Source organism: Tenrec ecaudatus, chromosome 5 (genome assembly GCF_050624435.1).
Source record: "Tenrec ecaudatus isolate mTenEca1 chromosome 5, mTenEca1.hap1, whole genome shotgun sequence".
Classification (NCBI taxonomy): domain Eukaryota; kingdom Metazoa; phylum Chordata; class Mammalia; order Afrosoricida; family Tenrecidae; genus Tenrec; species Tenrec ecaudatus.
The window spans coordinates 158890690-158897505 of record NC_134534.1 but is presented as its reverse complement, the minus strand read 5'-3'; the positions used below and the strand labels follow the sequence as shown (position 1 = coordinate 158897505).

Below are 6816 nucleotides of genomic sequence, written 5' to 3'. Positions count from 1 at the left end.
CTCCTAAAGGTCAACAAACAGACCTTGAACTATTTACAGGCCTTTCTTTTTTGTTGTTGTTGTTTTCTTTTCTTTTCCTTTGTTGCTTTGTTTTACTCTGTCTTGTTTTTTTGTGCATATTATTATCTCTGCAGGTCTATATAGATAAAATAGGTAGGATAAACAATCTGGAGGGAAAATAAACAGGACCAATGATTCTGGAGGGGACATAGGAGAGTGGAAAGCAGGAGAAGGAAGTGAGTGTTAACAAACCCAGGGACAGGGGAACAACAAGTGATCTAAAATCGATGGTGAGGAGGGTATCAGAGGCATGGTAGGGCTTAATCAAGGGCAATGTAACTGAGAGCATTTACTGAAACCCAAATAAAGACTGAGCATGATATTGGAACAAGAGGAAAGTAAAAGGAAATAGAGAAAAGAACTAAGAGGCAAAGGGTATTTATGGAGGTCTAAATACAGGCATGTACATATGTAAATATATTTATATATGACAATGGGGAAGTAGATCTATGTATATATATTTATAGGTGTATATTAAGGTAGAAGGTGAACATTAGACCTCTGCTCAAGTACCCCCCCTCAATGCAAGAACACTTTGTTCTATTAAACTGGCATTTCATGATGCTTACCTTCCCAACACAATTGCTGAAGACAAGGTGGGTGCATAAGCAAATGTGGTGAAGTAAGCTGACAATGCCCGGCTATCAAAAGATATAGCATCTGGGGTTTTAAAGGCTTGAGGATAAACAAGCAGCCATCTAGATGAGGGAGGAAGGGTGGGGGAAGGAGAGGGATGGGAAATAAGGAGTTGATGCCAAGGGCTCCAGTAGAAAGCAAATGTTTTGAGAATGATGATGGCAACAAATGTACAAATATGCTTGACACAATGAATGTATATATGGATTGTGATAAGAATTGTACGAGGCCCCAATAAAATGATTTTTTAAAGGAACTGAAAAACCAATGTACTGACATCAGGTTAATCCTGACAGCAACCCTCCAGGAGACAGAAAGCCTGCCCAGTTTGGATTCTGAGATTGTAAATCTTGACAGGAGGAGAATGCTTCACCTTTCTCCCATGAAGGGACGAGTAGTTCCAATTTCTGAGCTTGCGGTTAGCAGCCCAAAGGATAAGGCATTACGCCACCATGTAGCCTTGAGTCCTCTTAAATCCATCACGACTTACCAACAGAGAAATTGATATTATTTGTCCACCTAAATATGATGGAGCAAGAGGCAGCTGAGTGAACAGAACAAGGGAATACAGAACAAGTAACTTTTAAACATGGCTTAAAATCAGGAAACGTGTGAGGCAGGGTTGTATTCTCTCACCATATTACTCAATCTAAATCATCAGAGAAACTGGATTATATAAAGAAGAATGTAGCCTGAAGATTGGAGGAAGGCTTACTAACAATCTGCAGATGATACATTCTTGCTTGCTGTAAACTATGAAGACTTAAAGCACTTGCTGATGAAGAACAAGGATTGTAGCCTTCCGTACAGATTACATCTTTACAGCCTAAAGATGACTAAAATCCTTACAACTGGACCAATGGTAACCTCGTGATAAATGGAGAAAGAGAAGTAAAGTCAAATATTTTATCTTACTTGGATCCACAATCAATGCTCATGGAAGCAGCAGTCAAGAAAGCAAATGACACATCGCATTGGGTAAATCTGCTGCCCAAGATAATTTTAAAGAGTTGAAAAGCAAAGAGGTTACTCTGAGGACTAAGGTGTGGCTGACTCAAGCCATGGTATTTTCAGTCAGCTTGTATACATGTAAAAGTTGGACAATGAACAAGGAAGACCAGAGAAGAATCTACGCGTTTGAATTATGATGTTGGAGAATACTGAAAGTACCATGGACTGCTAAAAGGACAAACTGATCTATCTTGGCAGAAGTAAAGTCAGACTACTGCTTAGAGGCAAGGATGACAAAGCTTATAGATCCTGTCTACTATTTGGTTCAAAATTTATTCATGAGGGTGAGTTCATTTCCTCACCTGAAGTGTTACATAGTCTCTGGGGTTTTGCCAGTCACTATGTGTGTTAGTCCTGGTAGACTAGAGAAACAAATTCATAGACACACTCATATGTGTATAAGAAAGAGCTTTATACACAAAGGCAATTGAATACTGAGAAAACCTCCCAGACCAGTCCAGTTCAAGTCCATAAGTCCGGTATTAACCCCTATGTCCAATACCAATCTATGAGTTTTTCAGACTCATGAAACACATGCAATGACACCGAATGCAGGAATATCGCAGGCCAGTGGGTGGAAAGTCTTGTGGATCCAGTGGTGGTGCAAGCATCTCAGCACTGGAATGTACCTCCCTGTGACTCATACCAGCTCCAGGACTCTGGCTGCATCCGCATAGCTCCATCAGGCTCGCCATCAGTAATGTCTCCCAAGGAGTGAGCATGTGCCCGGCCTTCAGTGAGCTATTTATCTCCGTAGCGCCTCCAAATGAGGTCGTCAAGCTGCAGCCTGACTGACACGTTAAACTCTGTCCCTTCACTCTAAGTCTCAATTGACAACAAATTATGTAACTACATTATCCAACGGTAAGCCTGGTCTTTTTTAAAAATCATTTTATTGGGGTCCCATACAACAATTATCACAACTTTTTTTAAAAAAATAATTTTGAGTTTTCTCCCACATTTTTCCCCCATCCTAGCAAAGATCTTTTATGGGGCAGAGGAAGACGTGAGGAGGAGTGTAAGAGTTAAAAGCAATCGAAATAAATATTTTTAAATCCACAATCCTGCAATACCAATGATCTATGAGTAGATGCATAGATGGACATGCAGGGTGAACAAGGGCAGGGGTAATCGTGAGAATATATTCGCGGGTGTATTTTGGTTTGACGGAGGATAGTTATATATGAATATTTACCTTGGTCTCGGGGGACAAAGTCAGTTGACATAACACATGTCCACAAAGACAATGTTCTGCATCCAACTTTAATTAGCAGTGACTGGGGTCTTCAATGTTTCTGTCCTACCATCTCCAGTGTAATTATTGGTCTCTCCCTAACTTGGGGTGGAGGGGAGATTAAGAAAATTAAAGATGTGTGAAAATAATTGGCCCAATAGACAAAGGAACCATGTGAACATCAACCTCCATCCTGAGTCCAGAAGAATCTTTCACTAATGCCTTCAGTACAAGAGCCATGGTGCTGTAAGTGTTACAAATTGGGTTTCCATGTGCAAGGTCAGCAGTTTGAAACCATCGATTGTTCCAATGAAGAAAGACTGGGCTTTCTAGTTGCATAAAGAGTTAGAGTCTTGGGAAGTCTCAGGGACATTTCTACCCCGTCCTCGAGGGTCGCTATTAATCGGCAGTATTTGGTTTGGTTTGGGTTTGTCTTGAGTGCAGCTTGAACTTCTTTGTTCAATACTATCAGTTTCCGATCACATGCTATCTCCTGAAATGGTTGAACATCAGTCAGTTCTCTCTGGTTTAGTGACCCTGGTATTCCTTCCATCTTTTCTTCTTTATTTCATACATATTAATATATTAACCATAAAATTATGGAATACTGTAACTCAAGGGTTGGAATTTTTCTTCATCTCTCGTGGCTTGAAAAACACCCAGCATATTCTTCCCTTTTGGTGGTCTAATTCTAGATCTTTGCTTATTCCATCATAATACTTTCCTTTGTCTTCTCGAGCTGCTCTTCGAAATCTTCTGTTTCATTCTTTACTTAATTTCATGTTGCTTTAGCTCCTTCCTCTAAATTCAAAAGTACATTTCAAAGTGCGTTCTAACATCTGCTTTTGTCTTTGCCTTCTGTCCTCTTCTTAATGACCTTGTGCTAGTTTCATATATGATATCTTCAACATCATCCTACAGTTCATCCCGTCTTCCATCAGTAGTGTACAGTGGGTCAAGCCTATTCTTGAGACTGTTTCCAAATTCTAGTGGGCTATGTTCAAAATCATAATTTTGCAATTGTGCTCTTGTATTCATTTTCTTCAGCTAAAACTTGAACTATTAAGAATCACCAAGAACCCACCTCATCTCCTGTCTGAAGCTCAAGACTATCCAGAACTTCTGTCACATGAAAAAAGTCTCCTTCATAGTTAATGAACCAATCTGATCTTCCACATATTCCACTATGGCCCTATGCAGGCATGGGATAATGTAGACCATAGCCTGTGTATTTTGGTCCAGAACACCTGTGGCAGTTAATAATCTCCTGTCAATTTGAGTGAAGGGATGGAGTCTTGCCTGTCAATCAGGTCATAGTCAATGAGGCCTCTGTGTGGGCATGGCCTTCTCCTGAGGATTCTGGGAAATCCTGTCTTCCTCCCACACATACTCTCTGCTTTGACATTCCTGTTGACAAGCCACATGGAGACACACTGATAGACTCAGAGCCATGGAGCTGGAGGAGCCACATGGAGACCCAAGCCAGTGCTGAGATGCTTTCACTGCCACTGGATCTACAAGGCTTTCCACCAACTGGCCCGTGATTTTCCCACATTTGGTGTCATCTCATGGCTGCGTGACTCTAAAGAGGAATGGCCTAATATCGGACTTAAGGACTTAATATGAACTGGGCTGGAATCTTTCTCAGTATACAATTACTCTTTTATATAAAGCCCTTTCTTATACATATGTAAGTGTCTCTGACTTTGTTTCTCTGGTCAACCCAGACTAACACAACACCTAACTGGAACCTAACACTCTCCACCTTCTTCATGGGGACAGTGTCAGATTCTCCCTCTTTTTTGGCCACATAACAATATCAAACCCCATAACTTTCTCTCCCACAACTTCAACTATTCCTTGGTAAGCTGTCTGTGTAGGATCAGCACTCCTCAGGAGACTACCGATTTCCTACAGTGTATGGTGAGATCAGTTTGCTCATTAATACATCAGTTATAATACTGCGTGTGCTTTATTCACTGGATTTACTGCCTCTGCCATGGACAAGCTTTACTTGACCATGTCCCCCAATTCCAGGATATCAACATTACCAGAGAAGTCACTGAAGGAAAAGATTATCCTATCATGATTTCAATGAATCCCAAATTATCCTTCAGCATTGCTATATAACTTAAGAGCCTCTTAGAGTTGGAACTATAATCTGTAAGTCGCACAGAAGCTGCATTCTACTGACTAGACCTCTGTCACTAATACTACCCTCAACCTTATCTCCTTTTTGAGAAGCTGATCCTCCCACATCCTTGACTTGGAAAGCAATAATCGTCCATTGCACCCCACAATTATCATAGGCAATAAGGCCACCCTGGCCTCCTCTTTGCCTTTATTTGGGCTAGTGGTTATGAGATTGGAAAAAGTCTTTTTTTTTTTTCCCTAACGTGCCTCCTAATAATGGTCTAAATGGGAATGGAATGAAGCCATGCCCTTGGGAAGTTTTCAAAATTCCAATGGAATGATTTCTTTGAGCAAAAAGCAAATCAGGACCTACTCTACTTCATCTGTAATATGGAGCTGGTCCTCATCCAATTTTTCCCTGAAGTAGCAAAATATGCCAGCATCACAATCCACACACTTGAAACAAAAACTCTCTCATGGCAGCAATCACACCCATTCTCTGGCTTCATTAGTGAACTAAACTGTATTTGATAGAAATTCTATATTGGCTGCTTCTTTTAATTTGGCGTGACAGTCTGATGAAATCTTAAACCTAAAATGATCGCCTTCCAGCACAATCCACCTTAAAAATTTTTATATCTGCCTCCAAAAGGAATTTCTTTAGAAATCGAAAGATCATCCTTTGATGTATCCTGACAATGAGTCATTCTGGGTTTCACTGGTTACTTTGGGAATAACTTTGATTACAGTCCTTCAAGGTGTTCAGTACTGATATCTTCAAAATGACTATCCCTTGAGGCAATAAGCTGACATCTATTGAAACTTCTTTACCATTTCTGTCCTTGATTATGAAACTCACATCATCTCCAGGCTGTAAGGCTTCAAGGTAACTCTTACAGTCACTGTAGTCAAAGAATCTCTTTAAAACATCAATGATTTCAATAGACCAAATGCCTCGACAAGACAGAAACCACTCTCTAACAGCAAGCTTGTTTCTTTCTCAACTGCTAACATTGCCAGCACTTAAACAGAGCCAGCATGCTCATTGTTACCATTTACAAAGACTGCTTTGTCTCTGACTTCCAGCTGCATTTCCCTTCAGCATCTTCAGGGGTATAAACCTGATAAAACACTTCTTGTCCAATTCAGATGGTATCCAGTTATCATGAAAAAGAGCATCTGGGTTTTAAAGACTTGTCAGAAAACAAGCAACCATCTAAGTGAAGAGTCAGTCAAGTCCACATAGAGGAAGCACACCCACCTGTGTGATCCAAGGCTGGCAAATGATAAAATCCAAACCTGACCTGGTGGAGGAGCTGGAACCAGTGTCTATAGCTAACATCTCATGTGTGGAACACTAGAAAAAATCGTGATTGTCCCAAATACATTTGCAGTATATAGACTGAGTACCCAGTGAGTACCCAATGCACGTAGATGAGGAACAGTAACAGCTCTAATCTCAGACAAAAAGAATTGTAAAATTGATTTTAGCAGCTGGGTTTACATTGGATGTAACATCTTGTAATTTGATATCCCTTTGGACCCAATGTGAATTGATTCTAAAATTTTAATATGCTCTGCTTTCTCTTAGATTGAGTTCTCTGCCTCTTTTGTATGATTACAGTTGCTATTGATAGGATCCCTATTTGTTCTCTGCCATTGTTTTGGCTTGTTCACCGAGCATAGGGAAACTGGGATGGGTAGAATTATAAAGACAGTGGCTGTATTAACCATTGCCTGGG

At 40.4% G+C, this 6816-nt stretch overlaps 1 pseudogene; it reads right to left on the bottom strand.

Annotated features, from left to right (window-relative positions):
- Positions 1-4894: 4894 nt before the first annotated feature.
- Positions 4895-6219, bottom strand: LOC142449299 (cold shock domain-containing protein E1 pseudogene; annotated as a pseudogene).
- Between the last annotated feature and the right edge of the window lie 597 nt (positions 6220-6816).